The following is a 15,669-nucleotide window of genomic DNA, read 5'->3' on the forward strand; positions in this document are numbered from 1 at the left end:
GAAAAATAAAATAAAAGTTAATAAAAAATATAAATAAAAATAAAAGAAGTTTGAGGTTTTAAAATTATAAAGAAGAAATAAAAAAAAAGTGTGAACAAAAAGATTTAACAAAAAGCAATAAAAAAAATAAAAAAGGAAAATACAAAATACATAAAAGAAAATTTGAGAAAAAAAAAAAGGGAAAAAGAAGAAAAAAAAAAAAGTGAAGAGGCAAAAACATGAAAGAAAAGAAAAAGAAAAAAATTTATAGAAAATTTTAAAACAAAGGAAAACGTGAAAGCACATAAAAAAAAGAATAAAAATTTGAAAGGAGAAAAAGTTAATGAAAAATTATAAAAATGCAATAGAAAATAACTGAGAATGATAAAAGAAAAAAAGATAGAAAAATAAAAAATTCCAAAACTTTATAAAAATTTATGAAACTATAAACAAAGAAAGAAAATAAAAAACAAAAATAAAAAAAGAAAAATAAATGAAAGCAAACGAAAAAAAGCACAAAAAAAGAGAAAAAACAAAAATACAACAAAAAATATAAAAAGTAAGAAAATAAAAAAAGACAAAAATTGAATAAAAATTTCAAAAATGAAATGGAATGACAAAAAGGAAAAAAATAGTTTAAAAAATAAAAAAATTGAAAAACATATAAGACCTAACAATATAAAAAGTCATACAAAAAATTAAAAAAGAGAAAAGTTAATGCAAAATAAAAAAAAGTATGAGAATTTAAAAACAGAAATAAGAAATGAAAGGAAATTTGTGGGAAAAAAAAATAGAATAGCACAAAAAGAATAAAAATGAAAAGACAAAATATTTGGAATAAAAAACAAAAAAAAAAAAAATTTTAAAACAGCGAAAAAATTAAAGCAAGAAAAATGAAAGTATATGAAAAAAAACAAGAAGAAGGGAAATTGTGAAGGGAAAAAGTTATTAAAAAATTACAAAGCAGAAAAAAAATAAAAAAGATGCAAAAAATAAGAGAAAAAAATTGAACTTTATAAAAATTTTCTAAAATATAAATAAAAAATAAATTAAGGGAAAAAATTAAAATAAACAAAAAGAAAAAAGTAACAAAGTAAGAAAATAAAATAAAGTAAGAAAATTTTAAAACAAAGGAAAAAGTGAACAAAAAAAAAATGAAAGCACATAAAAAAAAGAAGAAAAATTTGAAAGGAGAAAAAATTAATGAAAAATTATAAAAATGCAATAGAAAATAACCGAGAATGATAAAAGAAAACAAGATAGAAAAATAAAAAATTCCAAAACTTTATAAAAACTTATGAAACTATAAACAAAGAAAGAAAATAAAAAAAATAAAAAGAAAAAAATGAAAGCAACAGAAAAAAGAGAAATAAAGCACAAAAAAAACAAAAGTACAACAAAAAATTATAAAAAGTAAGAAAAGAAAAAAGGACAAAATTTGAATATAAAATTTCAAAAATGAAATGGAATGAAAAAAAGAAAAAAAATAGTTTAAAAAATACAAAAAATTGAAAAACATATAAGACCTAACAATATAAAAAGTCAGACAAAAAATGAAAAAAGAGAAAAGTTAATGCAAGATAAAAAAATTATGAGAATTTAAAAACAGAAATAAGAAATGAAAGGAAATTTGTGGGAAAAAAAAATAGAATAGCAAGAAAAGACAAAAGCTTTGGAATAAAAAATAAAAAAATAAAAAATTTTAAAAGAACGAAAAAATTAAAACAAGAAAAAATGAAAGTAGATGAAAAAAAAAACAAGAAGAAGGAAAATCGTGAAGGGAAAAAGTTATTAAAAAATTACAAAGTAGAAAAAAAATAAAAAAGATTCAAAAAATAAGAAAAAAAAATTGAACTTTATAAAACTTTTCTAAAATATAAATAAAAAATAAATGAAAAAATAAATTAAGGGAAAAAATTAAATAAAATACGAAAAAAAGGAAAAAATAAAAAGGTAACGAAGTAAGAAAATAAAAAATTAGCGAATCAAAAAAATATAAAAAGACAAAATGAAAGCACATAGAAAAAAGAAGAAAAATTTGAAAGGAGAAAAAGTTAATGAAAAATTATAAAAATGCAATAGAAAATAACCAAGAATAATAAAAGAAAAAAAGATAGAAAAATAAAAAATTCCAAAACTTTATAAAAATTTATAAAACTATAAACAAAGAAAGAAAATAAAATATAAAAATAGAAAAAGAAAAAAGATAAATAAAGCACAAAAAAGGAAAAAAAATACAACAAAAAATATAAAAAGGGCAAAAATTGAATAAAAATAGTTTAAAAAATACAAAAAATTGAAAAACATATAAGACCTAACGATATAAAAAGTCAAATAAAAAATTAAAAAAGAGAAAAGTTAATGCAAAATAAAAAAATTATGAGTATTTAAAACGCAAATAAGAAATGAAAGGAAATTTGCGGGAAAAAAAAAAGGGAAAGCAACAAAAGAATAAAAATGAAAAGACAAAAGAATTGGAATAAAAAACAGAAAAATAAAAAATTTTAAAACAACAAAAAAAATTAAAACAAGTAAAAATGAAAGCATATTAAAAAAAAAAAAAAAGCAAAAAAAAGAAAAATTGTGAAGGGAAAAAGTTATTAAAAAATTACAAAGTAGAAAAAAAATAAGAAAATAAAAAAATAAAAAAAAATTGTTTAACTTTATAAAAATTTTTAAAATATAAATAAAAATAAATGAAAAAATAAATTAAGGGAAAAAATAAAAATAAACAAAAAGAAAAAAGTAACAAAGTAAGAAAATAAAAAATTAGCGAATCAAAAAAATATAATAAGACAAAATGTATAAAAATTTCAAATATAAAATGAAAAAAACTTTTAGTTTAGAATGTACAAAGAAAAACAAAAAAAAATATAACAAATAGAGGACAAAGATATAAAATATGAAAGATGAAAAATAAAATAAAAGTTAATAAAAAATATGAATAAAAATAAAAGAAAGTGACAAAAAAAGAAGTTTGAGGTTTTAAAATTATAAAGAAGAAATAAAAAAAAAAGTGTGAACAAAAAGATTTATGAAAAAGCAAGAAAAAAATAAAAAAGGAAAATACAAAATACATAAAAAAAATTTTGAGAAAAAAAAAAGAGAAAAAGAAGAGGCAAAAATATGAAAGAAAAGAAAAAGAAAAAAAATTTATAGACAATTTTAAAACAAAGGAAAAAGTGAACAAAAAAAAATAAATAAAAGCACATAAAAAAAAGAAGAAAAATTTGAAAGGAGAAAAAGTTAATGAAAAATTATAAAAATGCAAAAGAGAATAACCAAGAATGATAAAAGAAAAAAAGATAGAAAAATAAAAAATTTCAAAACTTTATAAAAATTTATAAAACTATAAACAAAGAAAGAAAATAAAAAATACAATAAAAATATAAAAAGGACAAAAATTGAGTAAAAATTTCAAAAATGAAATGGAATGACAAAATGAAAAAAAATAGTTTAAAAAATACAAAAAATTGAAAAACATATAAGACCTAACAATATAAAAAGTCAGACAAAAAAATTAAAAAAGAGAAAAGTTAATGCAAAATAAAAAAAGTATGAGAATTTAAAAACGCAAATAAGAAATGAAAGGAAATTTGTGGGGAAAAAAAAAGAAAAGCAAGAAAAGAATAAAAATGAAAAGAAAAAAGATTTGGAATAAAAAACAGAAAAATAAAAAATTTTAAAACAATTAAAAATAGAAGAAAGTGCACAAAAAAAGAAGTTACAGGTTTTAAAATTATGAAGAAGAAATAAAAAAAAGTGTGAACAAAAAGATTTAAGAAAAAGCAAGAAAAAAAATAAAAAATGAAAATACAAAAAACATAAAATAAAATTTGAGAAAAAATGAGAAAAGGAAGAAAAAAATAAGAAATGAAGAGGCAAAAATATGAAAGAAAAGAAAAAGAAAAAAATTTATAGAAAATTTTAAAACAAAGGAAAAAGTTAACAAAAAAAATGAAAGCACATAAAAAAAAGAAGAAAAATTTGAAAGGGGAAAAAGTTAATGAAAAATTATAAAAATGCAATAGAAAATAACCGAGAATGATAAAAGAAAAAAAGATAGAAAAATAAAAAATTCCAAAACTTTATAAAAATTTATGAAACTATAAACAAAGAAAGAAAATAAAAAATAAAAAGAAAAAAATGAAAGCAAAAGAAAAAAGATAAATAAAGCACAAAAAAAAAAGAAAAAACAAAAATACAACAAAAAATATAAAAAGTAAGAATTTAAAAAAGGAAAAAAATTGGATAAAAATTTCAAAAATGAAATAGAATGACAAAAAGAAAAAAAAATAGTTTAAAAATACAAAAAATTGAAAACACATAAGACCTAACAATAACAAAAGTCAGACAAAAAATAAAAAAAGTATGAGAATTTAAAAACGGAAATAAAAAATGAAAGGAAATTTATGGGAAAAAAATAGAATAGCAAGAAAAAGAATAAAATTGAAAAGGCGAAAGATTTGGAATAAAAAACAGAGAAATAAAAAATTTTAAAACAATGAAAAATTAAAACAAGAACAAGGAAAATTGTGAAGGGAAAAAGTTATTAAAAAATTACAAAGTAGAAAAAAAAAAAAGAAAAAAAAATTGAACTTTATAAAAATTTTCTAAAATATAAATAAAAAATAATTAAGAGAAAAAATTAAATGAAATACGAAAGTAAGAAAATGAAAAATCAGCGAATCAAAAAAATATAAAAAGACAAAATGAATAAAAATTTCAAATATAAAATGGAAAAAACTATTAGTTTAGAATGTACAAAGAAAAAGAAAAAAAAACTATAACAAATAGAGGACAAAGATATAAAACATGAAAAAGAAAATAAAAGTTAATAAAAAATATAAATAAAAATAAAAGAAGTTTGAGGTTTTAAAATTATAAAGAAGAAATAAAAAAAAAGTGTGAACAAAAAGATTTAACAAAAAGCAATAAAAAAAATAAAAAAGGAAAATACAAAATACATAAAAGAAAATTTGAGAAAAAAAAAAAGGGAAAAAGAAGAAAAAAAAAAAAGTGAAGAGGCAAAAACATGAAAGAAAAGAAAAAGAAAAAAATTTATAGAAAATTTTAAAACAAAGGAAAACATGAAAGCACATAAAAAAAGAATAAAAATTTGAAAGGAGAAAAAGTTAATGAAAAATTATAAAAATGCAATAGAAAATAACTGAGAATGATAAAAGAAAAAAAGATAGAAAAATAAAAAATTCCAAAACTTTATAAAAATTTATGAAACTATAAACAAAGAAAGAAAATAAAAAACAAAAATAAAAAAAGAAAAATAAATGAAAGCAAACGAAAAAAAGCACAAAAAAAGAGAAAAAACAAAAATACAACAAAAAATATAAAAAGTAAGAAAATAAAAAAAGACAAAAATTGAATAAAAATTTCAAAAATGAAATGGAATGACAAAAAGGAAAAAAATAGTTTAAAAAATAAAAAAATTGAAAAACATATAAGACCTAACAATATAAAAAGTCATACAAAAAATTAAAAAAGAGAAAAGTTAATGCAAAATAAAAAAAAGTATGAGAATTTAAAAACAGAAATAAGAAATGAAAGGAAATTTGTGGGAAAAAAAAATAGAATAGCACGAAAAGAATAAAAATGAAAAGACAAAATATTTGGAATAAAAAACAAAAAAAAAAAAATTTTAAAACAGCGAAAAAATTAAAGCAAGAAAAATGAAAGTATATGAAAAAAAACAAGAAGAAGGGAAATTGTGAAGGGAAAAAGTTATTAAAAAATTACAAAGCAGAAAAAAAATAAAAAAGATGCAAAAAATAAGAGAAAAAAATTGAACTTTATAAAAATTTTCTAAAATATAAATAAAAAATAAATTAAGGGAAAAAATTAAAATAAACAAAAAGAAAAAAGTAACAAAGTAAGAAAATAAAATAAAGTAAGAAAATTTTAAAACAAAGGAAAAAGTGAACAAAAAAAAAATGAAAGCACATAAAAAAAAGAAGAAAAATTTGAAAGGAGAAAAAATTAATGAAAAATTATAAAAATGCAATAGAAAATAACCGAGAATGATAAAAGAAAACAAGATAGAAAAATAAAAAATTCCAAAACTTTATAAAAACTTATGAAACTATAAACAAAGAAAGAAAATAAAAAAAATAAAAAGAAAAAAATGAAAGCAACAGAAAAAAGAGAAATAAAGCACAAAAAAAACAAAAGTACAACAAAAAATTATAAAAAGTAAGAAAAGAAAAAAGGACAAAATTTGAATATAAAATTTCAAAAATGAAATGGAATGAAAAAAAGAAAAAAAATAGTTTAAAAAATACAAAAAATTGAAAAACATATAAGACCTAACAATATAAAAAGTCAGACAAAAAATGAAAAAAGAGAAAAGTTAATGCAAGATAAAAAAATTATGAGAATTTAAAAACAGAAATAAGAAATGAAAGGAAATTTGTGGGAAAAAAAAATAGAATAGCAAGAAAAGACAAAAGCTTTGGAATAAAAAATAAAAAAATAAAAAATTTTAAAAGAACGAAAAAATTAAAACAAGAAAAAATGAAAGTAGATGAAAAAAAAAACAAGAAGAAGGAAAATCGTGAAGGGAAAAAGTTATTAAAAAATTACAAAGTAGAAAAAAAATAAAAAAGATTCAAAAAATAAGAAAAAAAAATTGAACTTTATAAAACTTTTCTAAAATATAAATAAAAAATAAATGGAAAAATAAATTAAGGGAAAAAATTAAATAAAATACGAAAAAAAGGAAAAAATAAAAAGGTAACAAAGTAAGAAAATAAAAAATTAGCGAATCAAAAAAATATAAAAAGACAAAATGAAAGCACATAGAAAAAAGAAGAAAAATTTGAAAGGAGAAAAAGTTAATGAAAAATTATAAAAATGCAATAGAAAATAACCAAGAATAATAAAAGAAAAAAAGATAGAAAAATAAAAAATTCCAAAACTTTATAAAAATTTATAAAACTATAAACAAAGAAAGAAAATAAAATATAAAAATAGAAAAAGAAAAAAGATAAATAAAGCACAAAAAAGGAAAAAAAATACAACAAAAAATATAAAAAGGGCAAAAATTGAATAAAAATAGTTTAAAAAATACAAAAAATTGAAAAACATATAAGACCTAACGATATAAAAAGTCAAATAAAAAATTAAAAAAGAGAAAAGTTAATGCAAAATAAAAAAATTATGAGTATTTAAAACGCAAATAAGAAATGAAAGGAAATTTGCGGGAAAAAAAAAAGGGAAAGCAACAAAAGAATAAAAATGAAAAGACAAAAGAATTGGAATAAAAAACAGAAAAATAAAAAATTTTAAAACAACAAAAAAAATTAAAACAAGTAAAAATGAAAGCATATTAAAAAAAAAAAAAAAAGCAAAAAAAAGGAAAATTGTGAAGGGAAAAAGTTATTAAAAAATTACAAAGTAGAAAAAAAATAAGAAAATAAAAAAATAAAAAAAAATTGTTTAACTTTATAAAAATTTTTAAAATATAAATAAAAATAAATGAAAAAATAAATTAAGGGAAAAAATAAAAATAAACAAAAAGAAAAAAGTAACAAAGTAAGAAAATAAAAAATTAGCGAATCAAAAAAATATAATAAGACAAAATGTATAAAAATTTCAAATATAAAATGAAAAAAACTTTTAGTTTAGAATGTACAAAGAAAAACAAAAAAAAATATAACAAATAGAGGACAAAGATATAAAATATGAAAGATGAAAAATAAAATAAAAGTTAATAAAAAATATGAATAAAAATAAAAGAAAGTGACAAAAAAAGAAGTTTGAGGTTTTAAAATTATAAAGAAGAAATAAAAAAAAAAGTGTGAACAAAAAGATTTATGAAAAAGCAAGAAAAAAATAAAAAAGGAAAATACAAAATACATAAAAAAAATTTTGAGAAAAAAAAAAGAGAAAAAGAAGAGGCAAAAATATGAAAGAAAAGAAAAAGAAAAAAAATTTATAGACAATTTTAAAACAAAGGAAAAAGTGAACAAAAAAAAATAAATAAAAGCACATAAAAAAAAGAAGAAAAATTTGAAAGGAGAAAAAGTTAATGAAAAATTATAAAAATGCAAAAGAGAATAACCAAGAATGATAAAAGAAAAAAAGATAGAAAAATAAAAAATTTCAAAACTTTATAAAAATTTATAAAACTATAAACAAAGAAAGAAAATAAAAAATACAATAAAAATATAAAAAGGACAAAAATTGAGTAAAAATTTCAAAAATGAAATGGAATGACAAAATGAAAAAAAATAGTTTAAAAAATACAAAAAATTGAAAAACATATAAGACCTAACAATATAAAAAGTCAGACAAAAAAATTAAAAAAGAGAAAAGTTAATGCAAAATAAAAAAAGTATGAGAATTTAAAAACGCAAATAAGAAATGAAAGGAAATTTGTGGGGAAAAAAAAAGAAAAGCAAGAAAAGAATAAAAATGAAAAGAAAAAAGATTTGGAATAAAAAACAGAAAAATAAAAAATTTTAAAACAATTAAAAATAGAAGAAAGTGCACAAAAAAAGAAGTTACAGGTTTTAAAATTATGAAGAAGAAATAAAAAAAAGTGTGAACAAAAAGATTTAAGAAAAAGCAAGAAAAAAAATAAAAAATGAAAATACAAAAAACATAAAATAAAATTTGAGAAAAAATGAGAAAAGGAAGAAAAAAATAAGAAATGAAGAGGCAAAAATATGAAAGAAAAGAAAAAGAAAAAAATTTATAGAAAATTTTAAAACAAAGGAAAAAGTTAACAAAAAAAATGAAAGCACATAAAAAAAAGAAGAAAAATTTGAAAGGGGAAAAAGTTAATGAAAAATTATAAAAATGCAATAGAAAATAACCGAGAATGATAAAAGAAAAAAAGATAGAAAAATAAAAAATTCCAAAACTTTATAAAAATTTATGAAACTATAAACAAAGAAAGAAAATAAAAAATAAAAAGAAAAAAATGAAAGCAAAAGAAAAAAGATAAATAAAGCACAAAAAAAAAAGAAAAAACAAAAATACAACAAAAAATATAAAAAGTAAGAATTTAAAAAAGGAAAAAAATTGGATAAAAATTTCAAAAATGAAATAGAATGACAAAAAGAAAAAAAAATAGTTTAAAAATACAAAAAATTGAAAACACATAAGACCTAACAATAACAAAAGTCAGACAAAAAATAAAAAAAGTATGAGAATTTAAAAACGGAAATAAAAAATGAAAGGAAATTTATGGGAAAAAAATAGAATAGCAAGAAAAAGAATAAAATTGAAAAGGCGAAAGATTTGGAATAAAAAACAGAGAAATAAAAAATTTTAAAACAATGAAAAATTAAAACAAGAACAAGGAAAATTGTGAAGGGAAAAAGTTATTAAAAAATTACAAAGTAGAAAAAAAAAAAAAAGAAAAAAAAATTGAACTTTATAAAAATTTTCTAAAATATAAATAAAAAATAATTAAGAGAAAAAATTAAATGAAATACGAAAGTAAGAAAATGAAAAATCAGCGAATCAAAAAAATATAAAAAGACAAAATGAATAAAAATTTCAAATATAAAATGGAAAAAACTATTAGTTTAGAATGTACAAAGAAAAAGAAAAAAAAAACTATAACAAATAGAGGACAAAGATATAAAACATGAAAAATAAAATAAAAGTTAATAAAAAATATAAATAAAAATAAAAGAAGTTTGAGGTTTTAAAATTATAAAGAAGAAATAAAAAAAAAGTGTGAACAAAAAGATTTAACAAAAAGCAATAAAAAAAATAAAAAAGGAAAATACAAAATACATAAAAGAAAATTTGAGAAAAAAAAAAAGGGAAAAAGAAGAAAAAAAAAAAGTGAAGAGGCAAAAACATGAAAGAAAAGAAAAAGAAAAAAATTTATAGAAAATTTTAAAACAAAGGAAAACGTGAAAGCACATAAAAAAAGAATAAAAATTTGAAAGGAGAAAAAGTTAATGAAAAATTATAAAAATGCAATAGAAAATAACTGAGAATGATAAAAGAAAAAAAGATAGAAAAATAAAAAATTCCAAAACTTTATAAAAATTTATGAAACTATAAACAAAGAAAGAAAATAAAAAACAAAAATAAAAAAAGAAAAATAAATGAAAGCAAACGAAAAAAAGCACAAAAAAAGAGAAAAAACAAAAATACAACAAAAAATATAAAAAGTAAGAAAATAAAAAAAGACAAAAATTGAATAAAAATTTCAAAAATGAAATGGAATGACAAAAAGGAAAAAAATAGTTTAAAAAATAAAAAAATTGAAAAACATATAAGACCTAACAATATAAAAAGTCATACAAAAAATTAAAAAAGAGAAAAGTTAATGCAAAATAAAAAAAAGTATGAGAATTTAAAAACAGAAATAAGAAATGAAAGGAAATTTGTGGGAAAAAAAAATAGAATAGCACGAAAAGAATAAAAATGAAAAGACAAAATATTTGGAATAAAAAACAAAAAAAAAAAATTTTAAAACAGCGAAAAAATTAAAGCAAGAAAAATGAAAGTATATGAAAAAAAACAAGAAGAAGGGAAATTGTGAAGGGAAAAAGTTATTAAAAAATTACAAAGCAGAAAAAAAAATAAAAAAGATGCAAAAAATAAGAGAAAAAAATTGAACTTTATAAAAATTTTCTAAAATATAAATAAAAAATAAATTAAGGGAAAAAATTAAAATAAACAAAAAGAAAAAAGTAACAAAGTAAGAAAATAAAATAAAGTAAGAAAATTTTAAAACAAAGGAAAAAGTGAACAAAAAAAAAATGAAAGCACATAAAAAAAAGAAGAAAAATTTGAAAGGAGAAAAAATTAATGAAAAATTATAAAAATGCAATAGAAAATAACCGAGAATGATAAAAGAAAACAAGATAGAAAAATAAAAAATTCCAAAACTTTATAAAAACTTATGAAACTATAAACAAAGAAAGAAAATAAAAAAAATAAAAAGAAAAAAATGAAAGCAACAGAAAAAAGAGAAATAAAGCACAAAAAAAACAAAAGTACAACAAAAAATTATAAAAAGTAAGAAAAGAAAAAAGGACAAAATTTGAATATAAAATTTCAAAAATGAAATGGAATGAAAAAAAGAAAAAAAATAGTTTAAAAAATACAAAAAATTGAAAAACATATAAGACCTAACAATATAAAAAGTCAGACAAAAAATGAAAAAAGAGAAAAGTTAATGCAAGATAAAAAAATTATGAGAATTTAAAAACAGAAATAAGAAATGAAAGGAAATTTGTGGGAAAAAAAAATAGAATAGCAAGAAAAGACAAAAGCTTTGGAATAAAAAATAAAAAAATAAAAAATTTTAAAAGAACGAAAAAATTAAAACAAGAAAAAATGAAAGTAGATGAAAAAAAAAACAAGAAGAAGGAAAATCGTGAAGGGAAAAAGTTATTAAAAAATTACAAAGTAGAAAAAAAATAAAAAAGATTCAAAAAATAAGAAAAAAAAAATTGAACTTTATAAAACTTTTCTAAAATATAAATAAAAAATAAATGGAAAAATAAATTAAGGGAAAAAATTAAATAAAATACGAAAAAAAGGAAAAAATAAAAAGGTAACAAAGTAAGAAAATAAAAAATTAGCGAATCAAAAAAATATAAAAAGACAAAATGAAAGCACATAGAAAAAAGAAGAAAAATTTGAAAGGAGAAAAAGTTAATGAAAAATTATAAAAATGCAATAGAAAATAACCAAGAATAATAAAAGAAAAAAAGATAGAAAAATAAAAAATTCCAAAACTTTATAAAAATTTATAAAACTATAAACAAAGAAAGAAAATAAAATATAAAAATAGAAAAAGAAAAAAGATAAATAAAGCACAAAAAAGGAAAAAAAATACAACAAAAAATATAAAAAGGGCAAAAATTGAATAAAAATAGTTTAAAAAATACAAAAAATTGAAAAACATATAAGACCTAACGATATAAAAAGTCAAATAAAAAATTAAAAAAGAGAAAAGTTAATGCAAAATAAAAAAATTATGAGTATTTAAAACGCAAATAAGAAATGAAAGGAAATTTGCGGGAAAAAAAAAAGGGAAAGCAACAAAAGAATAAAAATGAAAAGACAAAAGAATTGGAATAAAAAACAGAAAAATAAAAAATTTTAAAACAACAAAAAAAATTAAAACAAGTAAAAATGAAAGCATATTAAAAAAAAAAAAAAAAAGCAAAAAAAAGGAAAATTGTGAAGGGAAAAAGTTATTAAAAAATTACAAAGTAGAAAAAAAATAAGAAAATAAAAAAATAAAAAAAAATTGTTTAACTTTATAAAAATTTTTAAAATATAAATAAAAATAAATGAAAAAATAAATTAAGGGAAAAAATAAAAATAAACAAAAAGAAAAAAGTAACAAAGTAAGAAAATAAAAAATTAGCGAATCAAAAAAATATAATAAGACAAAATGTATAAAAATTTCAAATATAAAATGAAAAAAACTTTTAGTTTAGAATGTACAAAGAAAAACAAAAAAAAATATAACAAATAGAGGACAAAGATATAAAATATGAAAGATGAAAAATAAAATAAAAGTTAATAAAAAATATGAATAAAAATAAAAGAAAGTGACAAAAAAAGAAGTTTGAGGTTTTAAAATTATAAAGAAGAAATAAAAAAAAAAGTGTGAACAAAAAGATTTATGAAAAAGCAAGAAAAAAATAAAAAAGGAAAATACAAAATACATAAAAAAAATTTTGAGAAAAAAAAAAGAGAAAAAGAAGAAAAAAATAAAAAATGAAGAGGCAAAAATATGAAAGAAAAGAAAAAGAAAAAAAATTTATAGACAATTTTAAAACAAAGGAAAAAGTGAACAAAAAAAAATAAATAAAAGCACATAAAAAAAAGAAGAAAAATTTGAAAGGAGAAAAAGTTAATGAAAAATTATAAAAATGCAAAAGAGAATAACCAAGAATGATAAAAGAAAAAAAGATAGAAAAATAAAAAATTTCAAAACTTTATAAAAATTTATAAAACTATAAACAAAGAAAGAAAATAAAAAATACAATAAAAATATAAAAAGGACAAAAATTGAGTAAAAATTTCAAAAATGAAATGGAATGACAAAATGAAAAAAAATAGTTTAAAAAATACAAAAAATTGAAAAACATATAAGACCTAACAATATAAAAAGTCAGACAAAAAAATTAAAAAAGAGAAAAGTTAATGCAAAATAAAAAAAGTATGAGAATTTAAAAACGCAAATAAGAAATGAAAGGAAATTTGTGGGGAAAAAAAAAGAAAAGCAAGAAAAGAATAAAAATGAAAAGAAAAAAGATTTGGAATAAAAAACAGAAAAATAAAAAATTTTAAAACAATTAAAAATAGAAGAAAGTGCACAAAAAAAGAAGTTACAGGTTTTAAAATTATGAAGAAGAAATAAAAAAAAGTGTGAACAAAAAGATTTAAGAAAAAGCAAGAAAAAAAATAAAAAATGAAAATACAAAAAACATAAAATAAAATTTGAGAAAAAATGAGAAAAGGAAGAAAAAAATAAGAAATGAAGAGGCAAAAATATGAAAGAAAAGAAAAAGAAAAAAATTTATAGAAAATTTTAAAACAAAGGAAAAAGTTAACAAAAAAAATGAAAGCACATAAAAAAAAGAAGAAAAATTTGAAAGGGGAAAAAGTTAATGAAAAATTATAAAAATGCAATAGAAAATAACCGAGAATGATAAAAGAAAAAAAGATAGAAAAATAAAAAATTCCAAAACTTTATAAAAATTTATGAAACTATAAACAAAGAAAGAAAATAAAAAATAAAAAGAAAAAAATGAAAGCAAAAGAAAAAAGATAAATAAAGCACAAAAAAAAAAGAAAAAACAAAAATACAACAAAAAATATAAAAAGTAAGAATTTAAAAAAGGAAAAAAATTGGATAAAAATTTCAAAAATGAAATAGAATGACAAAAAGAAAAAAAAATAGTTTAAAAATACAAAAAATTGAAAACACATAAGACCTAACAATAACAAAAGTCAGACAAAAAATAAAAAAAGTATGAGAATTTAAAAACGGAAATAAAAAATGAAAGGAAATTTATGGGAAAAAAATAGAATAGCAAGAAAAAGAATAAAATTGAAAAGGCGAAAGATTTGGAATAAAAAACAGAGAAATAAAAAATTTTAAAACAATGAAAAATTAAAACAAGAACAAGGAAAATTGTGAAGGGAAAAAGTTATTAAAAAATTACAAAGTAGAAAAAAAAAAAAGAAAAAAAAATTGAACTTTATAAAAATTTTCTAAAATATAAATAAAAAATAATTAAGAGAAAAAATTAAATGAAATACGAAAGTAAGAAAATGAAAAATCAGCGAATCAAAAAAATATAAAAAGACAAAATGAATAAAAATTTCAAATATAAAATGGAAAAAACTATTAGTTTAGAATGTACAAAGAAAAAGAAAAAAAAAACTATAACAAATAGAGGACAAAGATATAAAACATGAAAAATAAAATAAAAGTTAATAAAAAATATAAATAAAAATAAAAGAAGTTTGAGGTTTTAAAATTATAAAGAAGAAATAAAAAAAAAAGTGTGAACAAAAAGATTTATGAAAAAGCAAGAAAAAAATAAAAAAGGAAAATACAAAATACATAAAAAAAATTTTGAGAAAAAAAAAAGAGAAAAAGAAGAAAAAAAATAAAAAATGAAGAGGCAAAAATATGAAAGAAAAGAAAAAGAAAAAAAATTTATAGACAATTTTAAAACAAAGGAAAAAGTGAACAAAAAAAAATAAATAAAAGCACATAAAAAAAAGAAGAAAAATTTGAAAGGAGAAAAAGTTAATGAAAAATTATAAAAATGCAAAAGAGAATAACCAAGAATGATAAAAGAAAAAAAGATAGAAAAATAAAAAATTTCAAAACTTTATAAAAATTTATAAAACTATAAACAAAGAAAGAAAATAAAAAATACAATAAAAATATAAAAAGGACAAAAATTGAGTAAAAATTTCAAAAATGAAATGGAATGACAAAATGAAAAAAAATAGTTTAAAAAATACAAAAAATTGAAAAACATATAAGACCTAACAATATAAAAAGTCAGACAAAAAAATTAAAAAAGAGAAAAGTTAATGCAAAATAAAAAAAGTATGAGAATTTAAAAACGCAAATAAGAAATGAAAGGAAATTTGTGGGGAAAAAAAAAGAAAAGCAAGAAAAGAATAAAAATGAAAAGAAAAAAGATTTGGAATAAAAAACAGAAAAATAAAAAATTTTAAAACAATTAAAAATAGAAGAAAGTGCACAAAAAAAGAAGTTTCAGGTTTTAAAATTATGAAGAAGAAATAAAAAAAAGTGTGAACAAAAAGATTTAAGAAAAAGCAAGAAAAAAAATAAAAAATGAAAATACAAAATACATAAAATAAAATTTGAGAAAAAATGAGAAAAGGAAGAAAAAAATAAGAAATGAAGAGGCAAAAATATGAAAGAAAAGAAAAAGAAAAAAATTTATAGAAAATTTTAAAACAAAGGAAAAAGTTAACAAAAAAAATGAAAGCACATAAAAAAAAGAAGAAAAATTTGAAAGGGGAAAAAGTTAATGAAAAATTATAAAAATGCAATAGAAAATAACCGAGAATGATAAAAGAAAAAAAGATAGAAAAATAAAAAATTCCAAAACTTTATAAAAATTTATGAAACTATAAACAAAGAAAGAAAATAAAAAATAAAAAGAAAAAAATGAAAGCAAAAGAAAAAAG

Source organism: Durio zibethinus, chromosome 17 (genome assembly GCF_047325235.1).
Source record: "Durio zibethinus cultivar Kanyao isolate XHJ-2024 chromosome 17, ASM4732523v1, whole genome shotgun sequence".
In the NCBI taxonomy this organism is placed as follows: Eukaryota; Viridiplantae; Streptophyta; class Magnoliopsida; order Malvales; family Malvaceae; genus Durio; species Durio zibethinus.